Here is a 25,669-nt window from a genome sequence, read left to right as displayed (position 1 = left end):
AAAGAAGTGGTATACTTAGGAAAAAATATTGCCAAGGGCCAGGCCTATGTAGCTTTGAGTAGAGTTCAAAATTTCCAGGGTGTGGCTATCCTCTCGCTCCCGTATCCCCTCTTCTTTCACAGACTTTCAACACTTCCCTTTCCATCCCTAGTAAATGGCAGAACCGATTTTGATGTAAACCATATCTAATTGTACCTATATGTACACGTCATATCCTGTAGTTTGATGCTCCATTTGGTTTATTTATCCCCACTGTCACCCCTAAAAAGCCCTAAATGTAATAAACGGATGAACCGATTTCGATAAAATATGACTGATTGTAATTCACACGATGCCCTTTCATATTTTTATATGCCGCTTGAGTATTATTTGACCACATTCGATTATTGTTCATTCCCACTTTTACCGCTGTAATCTAATAAATGGATAAACCGAATTGGATAAAAATATAACTAAGTGTACTTCACCCGTTGTGCACTTTTATTTGATATGTCACTTGGGTATATTTGACAACATTCGTTTTTTTTCATTCCCACTTTTACCCATATATAGGTATAATAAATGGATGAACCGATTTTGATAAAATATGTCTAATTACACTTAACACGTCATGCCCTTTCATTTGATATGTCACTTGAGTATGTTTGACAAATTCTTTTTTTTATTACCACTTTTATACCTATATCAAATAAATGGGTGAACCGATTTGTTACTGATAGGTCGTTCACTTTCATTTAATATATAACTTAGGTACTTATATTTGACAACTTTCGTTTTTTTCATTCCCACATTTACCCCTATATACCTAGGTATAATAAATGGATGAACCGATTTTGATACACTTTATATAAGAACCAGAACGGAAAATATGCTGCCTAACTAAAAAAACCGCATCTAATTCGGATTACCTGTTAGCGAGCTACGGTGGCACAAACAGACACACACACACAGACACACATAGCGGTCAAACACTTATCACCCATCTTTTTGCGTCGGGGGTTAAAAATATAATACGACATAATTTAAAGGACATTTTATGTATAAAATTTACCTAGAAGTAAGCATAATTCTAATTTGACCAAATCAGTCCCCCCCCCACCCTTGGGCACTTTCGATATGATCACTTGGACATTTACAGGAATAATAATTGTAACAGATAACTTACGTTTTATTGTACAGTGTATAGAATGCCTTAGCAAATGTTCGCCGTGAATACTTAAATGGTCATCACTTTTTTATTTACGAACCGATTGACATGAAATAAACACTAAATGTTAAATGAAGATTACCACAATATATTAGTGAAAACCGCATCTTAATCGGATAAGCCGTTTCTGAGATTAGCGTGCACGAACATACAGACAAACAGACAAAATTTTTTTTAACTACAGTTTTGGGTTTGGGATCGATTTAATAATAGCACCTGCTATTTTTTTTTTATATATTTTGATTGTACAGACACGACTTTTCTAGAATTTTATTATATGTATTGATTTTTGTGAATGTAGTGTTCATCTGTAATAGTTGTGCATAATAATGTGTAAATCCTATTGTTACTATTTAACGAGAATGATACATATGTAACAACTGGTGATGAACCTTTTTAATAAATAAAAAAATAAATAAATTTAAATATGCATTTATTTAATTTCTTAATAGAATTGGCACTCACTTGAAGCTTATTTTATTGTAACTTTTATAGATAAATTGTATTCTATATTTAATTCAGTATCTTAAATAAGCTTACAAATGTATTTAAAGTTAAATGGCTGTCAACCTTAACAACATAATCTGTAAGAACTGAGTATCCCTTATACGGGCTGGCACGGCTACGATACACTCTCGTACCTGTGCAAGGAAATAGGGACCTAAGTCTAGTTTTGGCATTCCAAGCAATAACAGAAATAACGTACTCACTTATATTTGGAACTTTTAAAATAATATTTCGGGATAGCCGTCGCAAGCGCAATGAAATTTTTTTAAGAAAGGATTACCCAAGGTCTAAAAATTCCAATCGCCAGAAAAAACATTTCACTCAAAACAGCGATACGCATAAAAGGATTTTGCACTCAGTGTAACAACAAAACAGAACCGTATTGAGTAGGACAGTTAAGGTCACTTTCAATTAATAAAATAGTGAAAGTGTATCACGTAGAAGTAAACTTAACGTGATGATTAGCAGGACCTCAAGGCACTTGACTGTCGTGTCACGTAGCCACCAATCTGCTTAGCGGGACACCTTTGTGTAGACCCTTTATTTGGGTCGCAATCCTCTTAGGTAAACAGAAACAGATTCTGAGATAAATACTCCTTAGCGAAGTGGCCAAACTTTCTCTTGTCTTATTTATTTGTATTGGAGTTCGTTCCTTTTTCCAAACAGAATATTGCGTTTTTATACCACTGGTTAGGCGCAAAAGAGTTTTAATGAATTTCCCATTTCAAAGTATTTTTTTGTGTAAAATATAGGTGAGGCTTTACCGTTTCGATGGATAAAAAATTATAATAGAAATCACCTGAAACAGTTCGTGGCATGCAGAATTAAAATACTACGTACAACTTATTAAAATACATATGTACACTATGTATAAATTTAACAATGATATCTCAATAATATGATTGAAAAGTTTTTATAACTATTAGTTCTAGAAAAGGATATTTTGTGCTAGTAGAATAAATTTAATATCTTAAATACATTTAACTTAATTATTATTGATCAGGTATATTAAAATATCAAAGCTAAATAAGCATGTTAAGCAACCGTAATTTCAAAATGAAAACACACAAAGATGAGACTTAAAGGTCTTTTATTTATTCCTTCAACACTTTCCATTCATTCATAATAACTACTTGAAGCATTGAAGTGTTAAAATTCAAAAGTATTTAAGGTTTTCGGGGAAAAGCTCAAAAATATAATATTATGTTTCATTTTAAACGTATTTGTAGATCCGTTTTAATATGCTTATAAATTGCCAGTTCAGAACTCATGTTTACTGTGACAAATATGCCAGCTCCGTATATTATGAGAGTAGATAATATGAATGAAATTGAAAGTTGAAGAAGTAGGTCTCAGTGTATAAGAACACTTATAGTTTGGGTTCGTTAGTTAATGGGTTTATTGGAATTATACACTATTACTGATAAAAGAACATTTATTAATATTAAAAAAACACAAAATACTACAAGGATCAGATCAAAACCGTTACAATGAATAATTTTAAAAGCGCAGAGACATGGCTGGACGCTGGCGAGATTGTAACGGACTAAACTTTCACTTTTTAAATAACTACGTCGTATCCAGAAACAGAACGGGCGGTCGACGAGTCCTTGAGGCGCGCGGGGTTGCCACATTGCTTGGCGCTATACACTGCGTTTTAAATGTTTAAAGTAATTGCTTGGAATCCTGAATTAATAACAAGACCGGCTTGACGAATTCGATTTTGTGTACGAATCTACAACATTTATTATGAAGGAGGAATACACGTGTGACGTTCAAAGAAATAGCGGAATGTTACAAATGGGTGTTAAAATTCGCGAAGAGTGGGAATTTTGGTAAGATCCATCAGATATTAATATCAGAGACGGCATCTGTTTCGCACCTGGGAATGGTCTAATAAAGCGTCTTATAAACTCCGCTTTTACAAACTTTTTCGTAAGCCGGCGAAGTAAGTACCTACTTATTTTCGCCAAGTAATATGTTTTCCCAATCGATGGGATCAGGAAAAGAAGTTATTTATCAAAGTATTACGGAGTTTTTGGAATATTTTCACCTTTAGTTAATAAGCTCAGGGAACCATTTTGTTATAAAAATGTGGCACAGCTGGATTACTTTATTATGGAAGGATTTTTATATTGCTATATGCAGTTGAATAACAAAAATTGTACAATTCTTATTTATTTTATTCAGGTACATTTTATGATCTTAAGTACAAAGACTACGATTAGCACAGAACGTATTTAATAATGCTTTCTGGAGTCGAAGTAGTTTTTTATCTAAAAGGTATTTTCGCTCTACAATCACATTGTACACAGAATAGATTATAATAAGATTTTGTCTAGTTCAGTGACTGTTGTTTATAGATGCAAACACAAGGAGAATATTCATGAGTTTGCTAGTAGTATGGGCTCCCAGCCTCCCAGCCGATACCACGCTGCTGACGATCGCATTTTGTGTGGCTTAGAAATATAAAGGGGAACCATCATAAATGAAAGTTCCTTTTTATACCTTTTTAAAATCAGACATCTGATAGAAATACAAACTTCAGAAGGTAAGTTAATGGAAAAGTAATTCAATAAAAAGCTGAGCATAATTTTTCATATTATAGCGTTATTTTGAAATATTAATATAGAAGTTCTTTTTAAAACTGAACTCTTTTGTGTTGAAATTTCATAGAAAGCATGTCGAAAACACTCCACGCACATATTCGTGTTAGTTTTAATATAAAGTTACGAGCATAGCCAATTCCTTGAAGCCAGAACAAGAATATTTCAAGAACTCCTGGCATTTGCTTATGGTATCCGATTCGATACTCTCTACAAGTTTCCAGATATTGTTGGAATCGCGTGCTAATAGATCAGTTATTCAGTACAGATACTCTTTAATTAATTGAAGTTGATCGGGAATAACTCGTTTAATTATTATATAGGTATCCAATTTGACAGTAAGACTATTTAATGACTCAAAACCACTCTCGATGTAAAATTATATTCTTTAAGTTCATTTGATTAATCTACCATATACATAGTATTTAAAAAAAGTGTGATATCCATTTCGTCAATTCGTGTAATAAAGTTAATTATAGTATGCTCAATTGCGAACATCATTCTGTAGGTACTAAAGTATATTCAAGATTTTATTCAATTTATAATATACCCCCACTAATTACTCATAGATAATGATTTTATTAAAGTATTGTATTTAGTAGAATCTAAAAATATCTTAGAATAAATAGTTGAAGTGAAAATTAAATAAGACAAAGGCAGACTAACGTATGTATGTCGTGTTATCAATAGATATGACTTATTTTTCGTTTTTAAAAACACTGTCCTTCGAGCACTTAAAGACTTTTTCTTTTTGGGACATATCATAATATACGTACAAAATTATACTAAGTATAAGACATATAATATGCTAATAATACAAAAATATACATTTTGGCAACGGCCAATATCTGTAATGCGAAATGAGAGAAAAAGTAGAGTAAAATAGTTACGACGCTATGGTGCTTGAATTGCGCGAGTTGGCAACAAGGATAAAAATAAAAGGCCAGGCGCTAGTAAAAAGGGCTATATGGCGTCTGTTTTGAACAACTTTATGGACCTAACTATTATTACGTTTTATGTCTCTTTTGTTTTCTATTTCACCGCGCATAAAAGTCGATTATCTTATTCAACAAGCGCATTAGCACAATTATTACCAAAGTATCGGATGGCCTAGTTTGGTTAAGTACATAGATAGTATTGCTAAGCACACAATGAGCAATTGCACATCGGCGATGTAATGCACGAGTTGTGTACACAAGTAAGCAATCAATACGCTCTGTGGCTTTATAAGCTTAAATGCCTATTGCTTGCCTAATTGATATCTTGTATTCGAATTTCTTAGTGCTCATCAGCGATAATACTAATTGAATACTAACAAGATTTTCTACACCGTTGCTTAGTATCTAGGCGTAAGGAATTTCAAATTTATTGTCCCACGTTATATAAAAAGGATGGAACCAAACTTTTAGTATCTAAGCTTTTACATATCGCCCCAATATTATTTGCGTTAGTTGTCAGGAAAATATATAACGGTTTAACATTTGTGATTTGAAAAATATAATAGTGTTCTATCTTACAAAGAAAGTTAAATTATGGGTTTATCATGTTAAAACATTTTTTTAATTGGCAAATAATTGAAATAAATAAGAAAAAGAAGTATCGACTTATCAATAATACTCGTGTGAACAGGCAATAAACAATCAATTATTAAAGCTTGTCTTATCTTGGCCATATCTTAATTGCCAATAAATCTGAGAGGAACAAAGAAGCTTTATCTCAACACACAAACCTTGGAGCTAAGCCGCTAAATTAATAAAGCTCATAGCTTACGGTAATATACGTCCCTATATGAGACAACACTACGCACGTACGGGGCATAAAAATATACCGAGTTATAAAAAAGTTCCTTATGCTTGAATAAATGTTTATATTTATTCTGGAAAATTCCGAGGCGGTACCTGATATCTTTATATATTTTGCTTCAGACTAAAAACATGATACTTTTACAAAAAATTTCAACAGTATCTTTTATTTAAATAGCAATATTGTTTTTACTTTGCTCTTAAAAATTTCTTCTTTATACCTACCCGTATTTGAGTCGAAATTACTGTACCATTCCCTAAATTGACGGAACGGCCAAATAAAGTGTACCTACATTAAAGGAAGCTTAGTCGTAAGCATCAGAAATCGATAGCCTTTGCGTGTAATAAGTATATGATATTGTTAATATAGGTACCTCCTAGACGTAGTTATAGGGCAGATCGGTTTATTGTGAGTCGTAATGAAGCTAGCTAAAGCGGGGCTATGTTTCATAACTCAAACAGAGGGCGTATTACGTTTCATAAAATTCACCAAGTTGATTAAGTACTACGAGTAAAAAACGGCTGTGTAATTATCTTGTTTTAACAACATTCTGTTTATTACGAGATAATTTGTTTTGACTACAATTATAATACAGTGTTGTTTATTGTATTTAGCGTGAATTTTATACAGTTAATATAAATGATGTTGTATGAGTTTAAATGTTTAATATTATATCAATAATGTAATTTGAATTATAAAAATCACATGTAAAATATTAAAAAGAACTTATATTACTTGTGAAATGTGTCCCGAGTTTTTTTTTTGTACTGTGTTTATTAATAGACCATCCGGCGTTCTTGAAAGCGGATGAGAATCCAATCGTCTGTGAAGTTAATGCCTCGGATATCAAACGAAGAAGTTCACACGGACCAGCCTCGAGGGCAGCTCTCAATCTTTGAACACCATTGGGATGCTTAATTGCGTACAGTGTATAACGATTCAACCGCGCCCTCTACATGAGAGCTCACTTAAATCCTCAACAACTCAAACATCAAAGTAACGTACGGCTCGCGGTTCAATTTTTCAATATTTTATTTCTTTTTTAAAACCCATAGAAGATTATATTTAAGATTGTATACATATTTTTTCCAGAAACACGTGATTATAGAGATCCTTTCTCAACCTAGATTTTGAGATTTTTCTAGCAATTTCAAATTTTCCTACTAGTAGTGTCTTGACTCGTTCGGGTCTCAGATTTCCATGGTAATGTTCAAATCTTGCGAGGTGAATTTCAGGAATTGTTAGAATAACTTTATCTTGATTATAAAAATATTGTTTGTTCTTTTTTCAGGTTACAATAATCATAATTATTTCAAAAAGACAATTTGTTTGGCCAAAAAATTGAATTGAATTTGACTTAAGCATCAATTTTTACAAATTGTTTTTACGTAAACGGTAAAAGTGACACACTTTCTTAAGAAAGATAAAAAAAAATAGTCTTTTACACATATTTCAGTTAATATTATAAGTATGTATTAACTAAAATACCCTTGTGACAGAGGACTTAAGACGATTTTTAATCTTCCAATAATTAAGTGGTTCGCTCGCACAAAATATCTCTCATCAATCACTCTTAATTCTATCTAAGTTGATATAATAATTGCCTCAACGGTATATTGATGGCAATCCTCGCATACATTACTTTGAATTACCATTAATACGCTATTAGCTTGCCAGTTAACTGAGTTATAACATTGTAATTGACTGTTGTTATGTACATATTATGTTATGCTATAACTCAATGATGTATCAACAAATAAGTATAAATGTAGTATCTGTAAAGTGTTAAGAATTTAATTTATATAAATACTAGTTTACTGCCCGCGGCTTCGCCCGCTTTCTCTAAAACGATTTGAAATTTAAACTGTCCTATCTCTCAAGTTGGATCGAACTGCACATGGTGTGCGAATTTTATTATAATCGGTTATGTGGTTTAGGAGTCCATTGAAGACAAACATTGTGACACGAGATTTATATATATTAAGATAGTTCAACAATAATCTTAGTATTATTACTAGTACACTGAAATATTTCTCCTGAAATATTTAGTATTCCGTTCGAATATTCTTCCTTTCATTATTCACACTGATAAAATAAGTACCTACACCTGCTAAAAGAAAATAATGTAGAAGGATTATTTACCGTACTGAGAGTCACTTGAGTAATATAAAATAAAAAATAAAAATAAAAAAGCTTTTGTGTCTCAAAATCACATTGGTTTCGTACGTGCTAAAAGTATGGTTAAATGTAAGGTTTACATGAACTCAATTATTATATTACAAACTATAACTAAACTTAAAAATTAATGAGCTATACATATGAAGTGATGACTTATAAATTATATAATATGTAGCTTGAGGGTGAAGGCCTCCTCAGGACTGTTCCAGTATTCTCTTTTTTGCACTTGTAACATCCACTTTTCGGCAGTTATTTTCGCTATATCGTCTGCCCAGCGATAAAGGGGCATATGCTTTCTTTTGCCTTTCGGACCAGACCAAGATGTTAGGCGTATAATCTAGCGGTCATCTTTCATTCTGGCTATGTGGCCAGCCCTTGAGTAATATACATTTATAAAAAATATAGTTATGATAACTTTTTTCACTTTTTTGCCAACTTAGAGAATTAACAACTCATAAAACATTAAACCCCTTAAATATTATACCCCTTTTTTTCTCTTCACATAAAATATGTACTCAAATCAAACAGAACTTAAAGCAGCCGCAATTAAAGATTAACAAAAAATATAATATTTATAACAGCTTTCAATTTAATCGACACTATAAAAATATTCATAACAGCTTTCAATTTAATCGACTTAATAATATGATTTGGTTTATAGATAATAATTGCTAGTTATTAATATATAACGATCATGTTAAACATTGTGATTACAATGCTTTAAAATTATCTATTAGCTCCAATTATGTAAACAATTATAACCAAATTAGTTGATATTGCACTTTATTTTTGATACAATTCAGTTTAAAAAGATGTGGATTCTTTTTTATTATCTTTTTTATAGTTTATAATTAATTATCTTGTATAAATTAATTCGTATAATCTTAAAAAAGAGCATGTGTGCCGAGCAAACGTATCAGAATGACGTGACGCAACCTTGAAATTTTACTATCAACGATACAACTACAAGAAGTAATACTATCAATTTTATATTATGTAGATATTTTGAGCTTATTCTTCAGTTAAATAAAATATGTATAAGTAATTATAAGCGCGTGTCTTTTAAAAGACGTGTAACAATTATAGTTTAATAAAAATCATTAAGTAAAACACACTGTAATCTCAAAATATAACGAAACAATCGTGGAATTTCACTTTGATTAATTAATACACATTTTTGAAACACTCTTATTATAGTATGATTAAAAATTCAAATACTGTCTTCCGCAAGCACGCACGTATGTAATTTGATAATTCTGCTAATTACGCCAGTGTTGTTAAAATTTGAAACACCTGATACAAGCTATTTAACGACCTCAATCTAAAAGAGAAGGCCATTTAGTCGCACAAGCGCTGCAAGCCGCTTATGCGGACAAATTTGTGGTTCAACATTACAAGACTGCTGTATTCGCTAACGATCGTATAAAGCTATATTAAGGTTAACAGTAAACGTACAATGCAAACTTATAAACCGAAATATTTGCTACATTTTCGTGCGTTAAGTTAATTATCTTCATCGGCCTTAATAAAAATCTTCTTATTCTTCTCTTTGTTAATGGCCCCATCCTATAGATCGACCGCGACATAAAGAAAGCCATCCTACGCTGTATTTGAAAATATGTTTTCAAATTTTATGTTTTTATATACTTATTCGAAAAGAATTTTCTTGTATTTATATTATATATTTTACTCATTTCTTGATTACTTTTCAAGTTTGATATAAAATGAGTGTAATTGGGTTATCATAATCTGCTTAAAACTAGCACCAATTCGGCTTTCAGTATATATAAATTATAAAATATACCATCGCTACCTGATTATAAATATTTCACAAATTATTTATTACATATGAAATCAACAAAAAAAAAACACACACAAACGTATAATATGTAAAAGACACAGACATCGTTTAAGGTCCTTTGTTGAATTCAGAAAAAATAATACGATAATTTTACGGAATATTTTTCTGTTAACGAATTAACATGTTATTTATATAAATTAGGGTGTAATGCTGGATGTTACCGCTTCATTCTTTGCATAATCAGTTAGTAACACGTTACACGACTCAGAAATACCCTTTCTAATTACAAGCAAAGGATATAATGAGGGCATAACTTCAAAAAACACGGTGTTTATAAGCCGATAGGAGAATGAAAATAACATATTACGAATTCAATGTTTTCGTTTTAAATTAAATTACATTTTCAACGAATCGTACTATGTGGCTATGATATTTGATCCCTTTGTGATATTAAAATATTATATTTAAACGCAAACCACGAGCTGACGTAAAAAGTAATAAATAACGTCACAGTATTATTTACAATGAATATTTTAACCAAAAGAACTAACTATATAATATTTATTAACCTATGTTTGAGATTTGTTCTCGGAATGAAACCAAATACCTACATGAGAGATTGCATTCATGAAATATCGACAAAAAGGGACAAAAACGTAAATAATGTAAAAGTATTGGATGTATATGGGATAGTATATCTAACTTCGTACTAGTCAACAACAGAATGGTTTTTCTTTAGATATATGTAGGCTATAGGTGTAAGCTAAGTGTTTTGTCACGTCCGAGGCCGACACATCGACCGTCGGACGTGACGTCATGCGCCTCCCTGATTTATGAAAGGGAAGTCGGGCCGGTCCGGGCGTAGGGAAAAATGTTACACCCGATAGCCTTTGCGGGGACGTGGGGCTGCGGCGACAAATGGAAGGGATCGGTTTTATTCTGTTACTCGCTTGATGGGATCACAGAACATTTGTAGTACGTGACGATGTGTCGACGTGCTTGAGTTCATTATGGGAGCGTGATTTTAACAACCACGCTTTTGATAATCATTTATTTGAATGTTTGAATATTTTTCAATAGGATTATTAATTATTATGTATACCAGTTGACTAACCATGCTATCTAACACCGAAAGTATTTTTCAAATCGGACCAGTAGTTCCTGAGATTAGCGCGTTAACAAACAAACAAACTCTTCAGCTTTATAATATTAAGTATAGATTTACTTCAGTATAGACAAAATTATTAAAATAAATTGAAAATTATTTACGTAATGAAAATCTCCTGAAATGTAAAAATAATATGTATTGTTACACAGCCTGTATTAAGCATATAAAGAAATAATCAAGTGTATTTATGAAAACATGGCTTATCTTTAGTAGGAACTTTAGTATAGAAGTCATATCACTCAGCTACCATGATTTTTTTCTTTACTGAATGGCAAATGCCGTTATATTGTTATTAATTAAAATGGCTTAAGACATGAATTAGTCAACGAAGTGGATATTAGTTAAGCTTGCCACTTAATGAAGATTCAACTGAGACACTTTCGTACAGGAAAAACAATTTTCTCTGCTAATGACAAAGGATCTCGAAAATACGGCCTTTACTCGAAGCAAAGGGAAATTATCAAAGTATTTGAGACAATTCTGCTCGATGTGAGAGGAAATGTCGTTCGTTGATCTTTCTTCCTGTATTAAGTAACTGGGTTTGTTATTATCTTTTGCAGGGTAAACACATCTTTCAAGTTTGGAATCAATTATAAAGCAAAATTTACAAGACATTGATGTTTTAGTGGCTCGTTTTGTATTTTAGTCCATGAATCCATAAAGTCTCAACTACATCGCGATTTCAAATAAAATTAAACGAGAAAAGCGTTCTTTTTTCTACTCAGTGATTGTTCTATTCACACAAGATCGTGATTAACATTCACCGGGGCGCTGCGGTGACGCTCTTTAATGGTTTCAATTGTGCAGAAAATTTTATTGCATTCAATGGATCTGGGGAGAATTGTGCCTGTAGCTGCGACATTCGTACCGCAGCCACGCCGGGGATATACGGCAGCCTTTTGTCGGTCATTATTGAATCATCTCACATTTAATCCTTTTTCAATAAGTCACCTTGAAGGACTTGAAGGATTTCTTCGATCATTTAGGTGTATTACAATCAAAAGTTATGTTCCACATTTATTTAAAAAAAAAAACGGTGCAATTAAAAACGTTTCATAATTTGAATGTTCCTTACCCAGGCTTTTCAATTTTCAAAATTGTGTTTATCTAGGGATGGGATTTTTTTATTTTTAGAGTAGTTGTGGTTTAAAAGGACCTCAGGGCATAAGCATTTGATGACCCAAAATATATAACTTCTAATTTATAAATGTACTAACTTAATATAAATACCTCATAATGAATTTATTTATAGAGTACTGCTTATATCTACACTAATAAAATATTCTTGAAAAATAGAAAATACACATACAAATTCGACAGAAATAAGTTCTTATAAATACTTTCACAAGATTACGCAATCTTCCTACAATCTTTAACGTACATGCATTATTAACAAGACTCTGTAATGTACAAATTGTCTAAAAGCAAACCTATTTGCGGTTAGAACAATATTCGTTTTTGTGTAAACAACAACATCTGGCTTGTTCTATTGAGTTTTGAGGTTCCGTAACTTATTTCATTGTCCAATTTGGGATTTTATTCAATAGTTGTAAACAGGGACAGGATATTGGATTGGAATATAATTCAAAAACTTTATGATCAAGTTTAATCAATTTTAGTGACGTGACCAATTACAGTAATTTGAAATGAGTTTATTACAATTGTGTGATATTACGTAGCACTGCTACGCTCGTAGCACTACGACATCGTAGCACCTACAAATATATTTACGTTTATTTTTAAACACTGTTGATCCAATTATGCTGCTCCCACGCAGCAATTAAATACAATTTAGTTGTATTCCAATTATTATGATCATACAGTAGGACCATTATCGGTATTTAGTTTGGTTTTAAATAATAAATAACATTAACAACAATTAAACATTTAAATATTCCAACGTTCACATAATTAAAGCTATTTTACCTCAAATTCATTTTCTCCTCGGTGGTTCATTCCATTCTTTAACTTTTGCATTACAATTAGGTACACAAAAGTTGTATCATTTAGCGCAGGTCAGTGCTAATCCTCCAACGTAAATGTTACATTTAAAAACTAAAGAAGTTCGCACAACTTACATTTCATTTTGAGAGCACCACAAAAGTTTAAATTGTTTAAAACAAAAGCGGTATACGGCAGACGGACGAAACAAGTCCTTTTTAATTCGTACGCAGCGACTGGCCGGAAGCATTTCACTAGTATTAAAGGCTCGTTAATGAGGCTTGGAGTCTCTCTTGAATTTTTTCCCTACTTCTCAACATCAAAAGTTTCCCTTTGCAAAATGCTAACGAGAATTCCCATGTTAATTGCCTCGCGCTGTCGGAATATATAATTGCATATATTGTTTCTCTTGTTTTGACATAAGAAGTAGACGAGATTTTGTGATTATTCGTGCTCATTAATTAGTGTGCAGATAAAACGTCGAGGCGAAGGACTTTGCAACATGTAAATGTTGTTTCTGTTTAACTTAAGCGAGTCAATGAAACTCGGATTCAGCAATTCCATTTAACTTTTTATTACTCTTAGGTAGGTATAATAAATATAGGTACACATTTTACTTTAGAATTAACATATGTTTTATTAGATTAGTATATAAAAAATATTTCATACGAGAATCTAGATCGATAATATTGAAAGTAGAACATTCATTTAGTTACGTGAACTCACATTCAGTATTATTACACCACACGTTGAAATATTTCCATTCAAAAGTTGAACTCAAATAAAATAGCAATCACAAAATATCCCTCTAAGGTTTTCATTTTATACCAACATTAAAGCAAAGTTGAATATTTTAATAGGTTTCGGAACTAGGATTGTGCTTTACTATGATAGTCATGAAATTAAACCATAAGTTAATTTATGAGTTGCGATGGGTGGGACATTAAGATCAGGTTCGCTCGTAAACAGTTTTAAATAACGATGATAAAAGTTTTATCGTCACTCAATTTAAGCGCTTAATGTATTTAGGGACACCTTTTAAATATTCGCTTTATAAAATTGATATCTAATATATATTGAACAGAATTTTATAGCATGTATAAAATATATTAAAAAATTGTTTTAACCACGTAGTGCCTAGACATTAAATAACTGAAATCTGCTGTAATAGTTTTAACTAATATACAGCTCTAGGGCGTAATGAAACGCTCTTACTTGTTAATAATTTTCAATTGTGTGAGCGAATTAACACGCAAGAACGCGTCAGTTATTAGGTGTAATATGAATATCACAATACGATCATCCAATTATAACACATCAAATATGCTTCGATGAATCCAAATGTATTCTGTTGAAAAATAAACTTAAAGTATTTTGTTTTGAAATATTAAATAATTCAATTAAATTTATCTTTCGCTTTATATAATATATTCGTTTATCCTTTAAATGTATTATTAGTTATTTTGATAAGCACTTTAGAAACATCGAATACCTACTCACATTTTTTAGACATTAAAATGTCATCTGTGTGCGTGCTGCTCCACCAATCTGCTGGTACATGCCTCGCCTTATCCAACAAAAAAATTATCCAATGAAAAACTAGCGCGTTTGGTCGTATCATTCAAACGGCCATTCTATTCCTATTGCAGTTCAATTCCAGCTTCTCTAGTGATAAGTTAAGAAATAGTTTGATATTTTACAACCTTACGAGTGAAAAAGTAAGAAAGTTGCAAGGTTAGCATCGTAACTGACCACTATAAGTGTAATCAGGTTAAGCGGGCCACTATATAGGTTAAGTGTTTCATATTATAATCGCACACTTTGTGTTCTATCATGATGCTTTTATCAAACACCTACTTATATAAAAAGGAATGTAGCACTTAAACTCGCTTAATAATGTTAATGTTATTATGTAGTTTTGTGGTATGATTTCCCTTTTTGAACTTAAAATTGTAATTGAATATGTATATCAAATAATAATTGTAATAAATAATACGAAACATTTCACTTGAATCATTCCTGGATACATTTGCCGGGTTCATGAACCCTAATTATACCAGTATACCTATGATGTTATAATTATTACTTAGTTGTGAGAATATTAAAATATATCTAAATTATTATTCACTGTTTATTAAAATATTAATACATGCTACAAATAATGAAAATATGTTAACAAAAATTTATTTCAGAAATGTACAATAGGCTTCAAATGAAGGTTTGCAAATTCTTCATTCAACGTAAATAAATAAGCCAATGAACGGTACCTAGCGGAAACGTTATTTTCACTTTTGGGCAATAATAATTATTCATCATGATGCACATTAAGTCATACATGACGCGCGGATACGCGAGTTTTAGCACATTTTTCTTAATAAACATTACTCCGACAGAGGATTACGGGGTCATGTTTTGTAAATCCAGCCTCTGCTAAATTGCCCATTGTGGAACGAATGCGGATTTAAGCTGAATTAGCCTAATAGCAGCTCAGTTCTTTAATTCACATTTATTGTCTATTCTATGGAATTTAATTTAAGTTTGTATTTCATCAACAAAGCTTGCTGCTTTTGGTTGCTAAAATATCATATATTTTCGTACGTTTATTTTTAAGTTTTAAATTTAGTAGCAAAAATAAATCCATTTTAATTTTAGTCGAGCTGTCTACATTCGATACATGAACATATTTTATCGTTAAATTAAAAATTAAACATATTTGATATATTATATTATCTCATATAACTTCAATCAAAATTTACATTGACAATAAAATAAAAATATTTAATCTTGAGTTTAAATGCTTTAAAATTAAGAAAATTAATGAATGTGAAAATGTGTCGCATAATTATTTGGCTGTAATTAAAAATGCTTACAAATATTTTAAGTAAAAATTACATCGCCACTGAAATTTATAGCACTTGGCAGTCTTAGGCCAGCTTCGGGTAATCCTTTAGTGGATTCGCAGACAAAGGTTTTTACGAGGTGTCAGCATGATGAGCCAACAAGCAGGTGCATCATTAGACAGGTCTTAATGAGCGTCGGGAGCGACAACGACACTATAAGGGTTACTGGCTATTTCCCCTTGCAATTTTCCCTTGCGAAGGGCAATCGAGTCGCCATAAATACCCTGTCTAGTTTAATTTTCGTTTGCGTTCCACGTTCTAATTGGTTCTTCGTCTGCTTTATGGTGACGAATGTTTGCTAGATACTAACGAGGATGTTTTGCCTATGTCGACGCTGGATTTATAATTCCATGTTAATCTGTAGTATACGAGAGAATTTAACTAGAATTCGAAATAATATTAAGTATATTGTATTTAAACGTTATCGTTAGTGCGTTAATTACGGGCTAGCGGTAGATACCAATAAACCGCATTCATATAACATTCTTGTTTACAATGTTGTTTTTGCTGTATTCAACATTGATTATAAAATACGATAAAACTCTTGACAGACTGATAGCATTTTGTGGGCAGATAAAAATATGATAGAGATTGATATCATTTATTTGACCCAAATATTAAAAATTAAACTTTTACAACTGCTATAAATTACGGCAATACATTAAAATGTTCGTTTTGCAATAATATCAAAATGACAAGTGCGATTCAACTTGCATACCGTATTGGTACATAAATCAGATTAATGCTGATTCCATATGTACTCGTGCATCGCTCGTATGTACTAGTTTCACATAATCCTGTTTGGGAACCGGCTGCCAAATTTGCCAGCATACTAGTCTGATCGATGTCGCCACAACCTGCCACGTTGACGTATGCACTATTGATCGTTCAAACGAATATGAGAAATAAAAAATTATAGGCGGAAAGTGCGATGGGAACTTCGAAGCAAGCACTATTTATATTATGTTTGTGCCACTTAACGTATACGCGATGCTGGATGCCTTTGTCCTTTGCAGAATGTGCAGGGACATAAACTGTCATGTTGTCTTTTTATATAATGGTTTAACAATACTGTTTATTGTGTAGCTACGCAGTATAGAAAGTTTTTTAACCGACTTCAAAAAAAGGAGGAGGTTATCAATTCGCCCGGTATGTTTTTTTTTTATGTATGTACACCGATTACTCCGAGGTTTCTGAACCGATTTACGTGATTCTTTTTTTGTTCGATGAGGGAAGGTGTCGAATTGGTCCCATAAAATTTTTATTCGGATAGTAAGTAGTAGTTTTTATTTTATGGGCATTTTTGCAAGTGAAAGTTTGAAGTCGGTTGTTTTAACGCAGTTATCACTTGTCTTAAGATACAGTGTCTGGATTTTTCCATCAAATATTCCATACCACTGTGTTTGCAGTTATTATTTGCTACTGATTGTACGCAATATATGTCAGCAGGTTTAGATTATAATATACTTATTAATATTTTTGTTTTGTAAAATTTTCCGATTTATTACAACAAATTTTAAAACAGAAAAATGTAACCAAGTAAAATAGTATATTTTGCCGGTACGAAATTAAAGTGCCCGTAAATTCTGTGTTTGTGTTATTGTTGGGAGATACAATGTGACCCTGACTTAGGAACAGGTATGTGTACACCGTTTTGGATTCGAGCCAGACCAAGAAGAATATTAAGGTGGTGAATATATTTGTGACATTTCTCAAGTCACAATATTATAATACACTAGATTTCCGCCCACGGCTTTGCCCACTTTTTCAAAGGAAAACCCACATAGTTCCCGGTCTCGTGGGATTTCCGGAATAAAACCTATCCTATGTGTTAATCCAAGTTGCCTTCTATAATATGTGTGCTAAATTTCATTGTAATCGGTTCAGTAGTATTTGCGTGAAAGAGTAACAAACACACACACACATACAAATCCTCACTAACTTTCGCATTTATAATAATAGTAGGATGGTAGGACATAAAAACTTTGCAGTGTTAATTATTGATATAAATCCTTTTATATTAAAATTATTTATAGATTACACTGTATAAAGGGTAATAAATTTATAAATACGTCATGGCCTTTGGCAATACCAGATTCGTGAATATTGAGGAAGCAGTTATTGTTTTCCACGAAATTACAAATAATGTTAAAATAGAATTATAATACTTACAATAGTATTATAGCAGTAAATGTAATAATCTTAGTATATAATTAGTTGTTTAATACAATAATATCATAGCAGTCCCAGTGTTGATTAAATACGACGCCGTGATCGTCACAGGATGAACTAACAATCTAATGACTTTACAAACAGTAACCGAACCAGAATATTATTTAAGTGGCCAGTTGCTGTCAAAACTTTAACACTAACAGAGCACTAAATCGTCGTGAAGTTGCAGGTGAAGTTATCAAACTTCCAATTCAGTAATTAACCGTGTTCACAGTTTGAACGTTACACATGACTGTTTTCCCTAAACGACAATAAATTTGCCTATGAATACTTGGCTTTTAATAAGTCTTACACTATTTAGTTAATGTTAAAAAAATGTTTAAAGTACGACAAGAATAACCCTGAAACTTTAAAAATAATTTAATTGTACATAATACAGTATACTGGTAAAAACGTCTTATAAATTACTATGAAATAAGCATAGAGATCATATTTTGTACGTAACTATTATACCAAAATAACGCATTAATAGTAAATACCTACTCCGAACTAAAGCGGGTCGGGTGTTTGACACCAAATAAGACCATCCTTAGCTATTTATCAAAGTAAAAGCAACTCACGCTTAATTCAAATTTAAATATTTAAAAATTATTGTCTACTTTCTATTTCGGAGATTTAAGCTATTTAAATTATAATTTATTATTGATGTAGATGTCTGTACTGTGAAGTCCTGTGGGTAACATAAAAGGACAGGTACTTTTCGAAATTAAATTCAACAATTTTATAGGAGATCCAATATAATATGATCCGTTTATACACGACTATTTATCTTCTTTTTGGATCTTTCGTAGACTAATGAAAGGATTTGATTTTTATGCATTAATAAGTAAGTGAGCAAATAGTTTTATTCTGGTAAATACCTCAAAATGGTATTGCTCACGGCATAACTGCTCCCTTGGTAGAATGAAATGTTCATGACCTTTCCAATCGACACCTCCTCGTAGCAATTCCCAGTAGAGTCTTGTCCGGTAAAACGCCTTCGTCTAGTAGAACATAGTATCTTAAACATTTATTTGTCCGTAAAGAAAAACCTCCATCCTGGTGGCATACCTATATTGTTCCAAAACCCCTAAAGAGACATGCAAATATATGTTACTTATAGAACAACTAGCTTCTGCCCACGACTTTGTACGTGCATCCCCGTTTTTCCCCGTTCCCGCAAGAATTTCGGGAAATCCTTTTTTAGGGGACGCTTACGTTATGACATCTACCTGCATGCCAAATTTCAGCCCGATACGTCCAGTGGTTTGGGCTGTGCGTTGATAGATCACTATATTATCAGTCACCTTTGAGTTTTATATATATAGATTATTGCTAACATAAGTATGTGTTACAAGATTTTCATACTAAAAGAAGTATTGAGTTACGATAAACATTTATAGAATTAACTTGTAAACTAAGAATAGAATGTCGAGCGTAGGAAATTGCTAAACTATTTGGAATAGATACATGCCTTTTGCATTTACTTGCTAAATATTATTTAACTATTCAGGCTGTTCAGAGGACATCTTTCATAATATAAATACTATAACGCTGTCGAAGCCATCAATTTATAGAAAATATATTGATATAGATAAATAACAAGGTAACACATCTGATATGTAGGTACTGAAATTTATATGGTTCACGTTTTAGGAATGACATATTTAATATGATGGAATATCTGATATTTTGAATGAAGATTTTATATTTACATAACAAAGTAATTGAATTTTTAATAATCGTTTACTTGGGGCTTTAACATAATTGAATTATTAATATATTCAAGCATTATATATAGTATGGAACGTAAATCTCGTATTCGATCGTAAAAACTGTTCCCCAGAGCGGTTAAGTAACTCTGTTTCATTGGAATCGAGCCGTACCATTGTCCTCACACGCACTCTAAGAAAAGGCCAATTTCTGAGATTTCCGAAGGGCTTAGCTTCATTTCCTTTTATATCTCCCCAGATACTAAATTCGTCCAGCCAATAATAAAAAATTGTCTGGGACAACCGGAATGGACTTGACGTAAAAATTTACTCTGAATCCCACAGCGAATTGAGCTCTAATACGTGGAAATCGATATTTTAGAAAGCATCGACGTTCTTATTGATTGATCTTTAAAATTTCAAAACTACAGAAATTTTGTAAAAATATCAGCAAAATTTCGAAAACTCTAACTGCTTGCTGTCGTGGTGTATATTACGATCCTAAGTAAGTACTTATTTAATTAATTCTCAGGATTTATTTAAAAAAATAAAAATAAAAACGAATAGGTAAGGTTTTATATTGAAATGTAAGCATTTTGATCGAGCTATTGATCGCTTAGTTTATTTTTCACTAAACAATCAAACATATCAATCAACCATAAACGATATCTAACCAAACAATGAGATTTTCTCTGAAAAACTAATTCAACTCATTTTAATAACGAAGAATAATATACAAAATTCTATTCAGAGTATAAATATTTTATTGATAAATTTTATTAGGACGCATAGAGCGGACCATATGCGAGTAAGGACTTATATGCTGTCTAACCCATATCAAATCGGTAACAACTACGATTGTTAAGACAAGGGCACTGGTCGCGTAACCAACAAAAGGGATTTAATGTAGCTTTTTTAATGTCATCACAAGGGCAGCTGTGACAAAGTACCGAACTAAACATTTCAATCACGAGAATTATATAAATGAATCCTATATTTCACCATTCGAAAAGTATTGAAGCGTTAATAATAAGATATTCGCTTATGAAAACCATGCCCCGGACAGACAGCTTTGGAACTTTGAATTTCTAACTTGGGGAGTCACATATTTTAGGGTCGCGGTGTCACTTAGACAGTCTCCGATACTACGCTTTTCGCTTTTAGAATTTAAGTGCTTAAAAACTTCTTCAAGTTCTTTTTAAACTTTCATCAGATTACGTTTGACATTTTGAGATCAATTTTTTGTTTTATTTTATTGAAATTTGACAGGATCTGTCATGTTATTTTACAATTTCTTTCTAATGAATCAATATCATCCATACTAATATTATAAATGCGAAAGTAACTCTGTCTGTCTGTTACTTAATTACGCCTAAACTACTGAACCAATTTGCATGAAATTTGATATGGAGATGTTTTGATACCCGAGAAAGGACATACCTTTTATTGCGAAATATGTACCACGGGCGAAGCCGGGGCGGACCACTAGTTAACACTTAACTATATAAATAGAAATTATTAGGTATTTTTTCTTTATAAATTATTTTTTCTTTGTTATAAAACCTGACTCTAATAATAAATGTATATTTTGCTTTCATTAGCGTTTAGCTACTATTCTGTATTCTGTGCTTTCATTTCAATTGAAGACGCAATATTCTACTTTATTGTAACCGTTTGCCGAACAGAATAAATGCATTGCTCAGATGGCTTACTTATAAATCAGGCTTTGATTTGAATACCGTAATGAGATCTTACAAGTACGCGATAGCAGCCGGTATTTTTGCGAAGTTCGTGTAATAGGGGCTCTTTGTATTCAACGATGGATTTGTTTTTCACGCATGCGGTAATACAATTAGGGAGTTTTTAAGGTTTCTTGGCATAATTTTGTAGTGTTTGTTTAGAAAAATCTATTATGATTACATGTTGATGTAATTTTCAATTAATTGAATTTGTTCATAATAACCAATTTAATAAACCGCTAGTCCTGCTGAACACTTTAAATCTGTATTTGTTAAAACGAGCATCCAAATTGAAAAATGTATTATCTATGTTGCGGTAATCGATCCGGGACGAATAAACAAATTCAGCCTGCCACATTTTTAGAATTGTGTGCAGATATATAACCGACAACTTTGATTTTTTACAATTAAAAATTGAGTTTTGTTGCATGGTTCAGTCAATTTGTATATTCCGCATTTGCCGGAAGGCACTTGGCTTCATGCACAATTGTCGAGAATCACCCATGCATTGCTACGAATTTAGATTTTATTTTAGTTCCTCGTGTGAAATTTCGAACAAAAAAGGATTTCGTTGAAAAATATCAAAACTAATATCGACTAAACCCACTGTGAATGTAATGCGATTTTGATACTTATTTCGCTTGAAAAATATATTTTAGATAACATGATCGAAGAATATGTAGTGTTTTAGATAAAAGTATAGATAATATTAATAAAAATAATAAAACTAATTGAAGCATTTTACATCTTGAGATATTATGTCCGACGTAGAAATAATGTTTCTTTACCTACTTTTAATAAAAAGTGAAAATGATTTTTTTTTCTTTTAATTTAGCTTGGTAAATACTTGGTAAAGACTATAGAAAACTGTTGCTAAAATTGCCATTTATGCCGATTTAAAAGCTTTGTTTATGTGATTAAAATTTTACTATCAACTATAAATAGGTTTCAAGAAACTTAAGTCATAATGAAAACGTGCGGCTTTTAGTATAGAAAGTTTTAACGATACAACGTTTACTCAAAATGTAAATTACAACTAAGGAGACGTGGCGGGAGACTTAAAGCATCTCAGAATACAACAGCCACTGGATTAGGTCATTAAATGGCATCCTTCCTTTCCATTTCCATTTCCATTCCTTTCTTGGCATGCATGTTTGGAAAGTGAGAGTCAACATATTGCGACGTTAATATTACTATGTATCTATATCACAATAATAATTTGAATTCTATTTTAGCTACCTAATTGCTACCGAACCTAATTGCTGTTCATGAATAGTTTATCATTATCATGAAAATTTTGTAGCTCCTGCAACAACAAAACTCGAATAAATAAGCGTATTAATAATAATGTTATAAATGTCCCTCAAATTGACACTGAGTCTTTCGTACATGCAAAATATAATTTCGCTGTATCAGAATTAAATAAGCTCATAATTTTGCCACTGCATTTAGTTATCACGTAGCATGTTTAGATCAACTGTCAGGGCAGTTAATACCGTGCAAAGTTGTAATTTTGGTAAGCGTGTTAAATGCAAATACTAGAATAATTTGTGAATTTGGAACGTTAATATTTTGCCAACAATTCGTACATGCAGTTATTAAGTTTGAAAGTTATTTTGTTTTTAAGATATTTCTAGTATGCAGATCTAACCTTGTAATTTTAACTCAATATGATTGCAAATGACCATAAGAACATACCTATTTCATACAAATCAATAATAATATAGAACATAAAAGAAAGCTTCGACAGTTGTTACTTTGTTGCAGAAACTGTACACTGAAATGTGATACTATTTTAGAAAACTGCTAACTAATCCATAAATCTGAATAATCACCTTCCCCACTAATCGGGGCATTCTAGAATCAAAGTAGATTATTTCCAAGTAGCAATTAATCGGATATATAAAGTCTCCAACGCGTACTTTGCCGTAGCTTAGGGATTAAGCGGGAACGCTTTCTCGGAGACCACGACAATGTAGTTTCTTTGAAGTGCAAACGTCACTGTAATAACCCGGAGAAGTTATAATCTAGAGAGTTAATGACTGTGATTTTATATAAGTGAAAATAATTCTCGTTTCCCCCAGGAAGCAGTGAGATTACAAACTTATTATCTACTTCGCTGAGTTTTTATTGTTTGTCAGAGATAACAGATAGGCACGGCTTAATGACGGTATACACTTGTACCTCTATGTATAAAGTAGGGAGTTTATATACTTTAACGTGTGTTATTAATCAAGTTAGCAGTTGAGAACTTATGAAGAGCTATGTAAGGTAAAAGCAGAAACAGGGAGCACCGTCCCGTCTCGGGAGATTTCCATTATATTAGTTTTCATCTTCGTATAAATTTTAGTCAGAAAATCACTACTTGTTTGACTGGTTTGGTCTTAGCATGAATTTTGTTTGAATATTGTTTCTATTAATGTTGTAATTCGAAGAATGTGTAATACTATTTCATATTACAATAATCAAAGAGAGGCATCTGTAATAAGGGTAGGTTCACAATCCATTGTTTTAGAACAACTGCACAAAGTGTTATTATTATGGAACGATATATTTTACTTTGTTTTTATATGGTATGCTGTTGGGGATTCATATTTAATATTTCATTTGAGTGTTTAAAAAATATTGATTGATTTATAAGTAATTTTATAAGATCTCACGAAGAGGTTACATTACTAATATTTTTTTTTTCATAACAATCTTTAAAAATTATACAACGATAAACTTGTTTTGTTCTCAAGTGACATAGAGCCTAGAAATTTATGATTATCGACGCGAAATAATCACTATAGTTCACAATATCTAGCGACACCGAATAATAAAATTGTTATAGCTAAGAGGGGGTGTCGCTATTTTCATGAGGGCATTAAGTCAAGCTGCCGGGAGGCGGGGTGGCATTAATCTGTTTACGAGATATCGGGTTATATAACCTGCCTACCTGGAATTACCATGTACCGACGTTACTTATTACAACGCCCTAAGACAAACGGCGTGTTCGGCCTGTTCGTACACTATAACTTGTTACTTGTAGGTATCTACTATTATATATCGTATAGTTAGAGATAGATACATGGGCTTCGTGTCATAATCCAACTAACTAAAAAATAACCAACTATCCAATTGTAAGACTAATTTACTGATACTTAGGGCATTATTTAAACAGATGATTCAGTGTTTTTTTAAGCCATTAGCAATTATTAACGGAGATATAACCGATCACCATGTTCCATTTGCATGTATATATAAAAATAATGATCTAAAATGGTAAGATAAATTTATTCTTCCAAGAAGTTAACATTATCACCCTTATTCTTCCAAGAAAATGTGCCTACTTAATAAGAGTAAGAAGAGGAAAAATATTTTTGCTCACAACTTATCCACCTACTCGAAACTAAAATATTTGAGATTCTCACTAAAATTATTTGTAGTATATCTTTGTCTGTTTGGTATAATATTACATTCTATGACGTAGGTATATCCATTGTCTAATATCCCATAATTATGAGTTTGTTTCATATATTAAAAATTTATCAAAGCTACCGCTATAGCCGTGGGCGAAAGGTCACAAAATTGTTGCTACCATCTATATTAAATTAAAAAATATCCGATATGGAACTTTATCGAATTTTTATTAATGCTGAAAAAATATTAACGAGGAAATTTATGTCAAAAATTTATATATAAATAGGCTTATTATACCTAGGTATTTGAATGAAATAAATATAATATGAATTACATTTTATAGATCATGTCATGAGTCATCTTAAAAGGTTAAATGAATCGATATTTCAGTTATGATAACAATTAAGAACATGCTACGAATATATTCTTGAAAAAACCCAATACTTAACATTTATTTATTTTTATTCCTCGTCGAAAGCGAAATATACCAAAAG

The 25,669-nt window shown here is 31.7% G+C and overlaps 1 protein-coding gene across 1 annotated transcript in view; it reads left to right on the top strand.

Moving 5' to 3' along the window:
• LOC123698517 (hemicentin-2-like) overlaps positions 1–25,669 on the top strand; it is a 110,995-nt gene that overhangs the window by 43,128 nt on the left and 42,198 nt on the right. The gene's annotated exons all lie outside the window — the stretch shown is intronic.

This window comes from Colias croceus, chromosome 16 (genome assembly GCF_905220415.1).
Source record: "Colias croceus chromosome 16, ilColCroc2.1".
NCBI lineage: Eukaryota > Metazoa > Arthropoda > Insecta > Lepidoptera > Pieridae > Colias > Colias croceus.
This window is presented reverse-complemented; position numbering and strand designations above follow the sequence as displayed.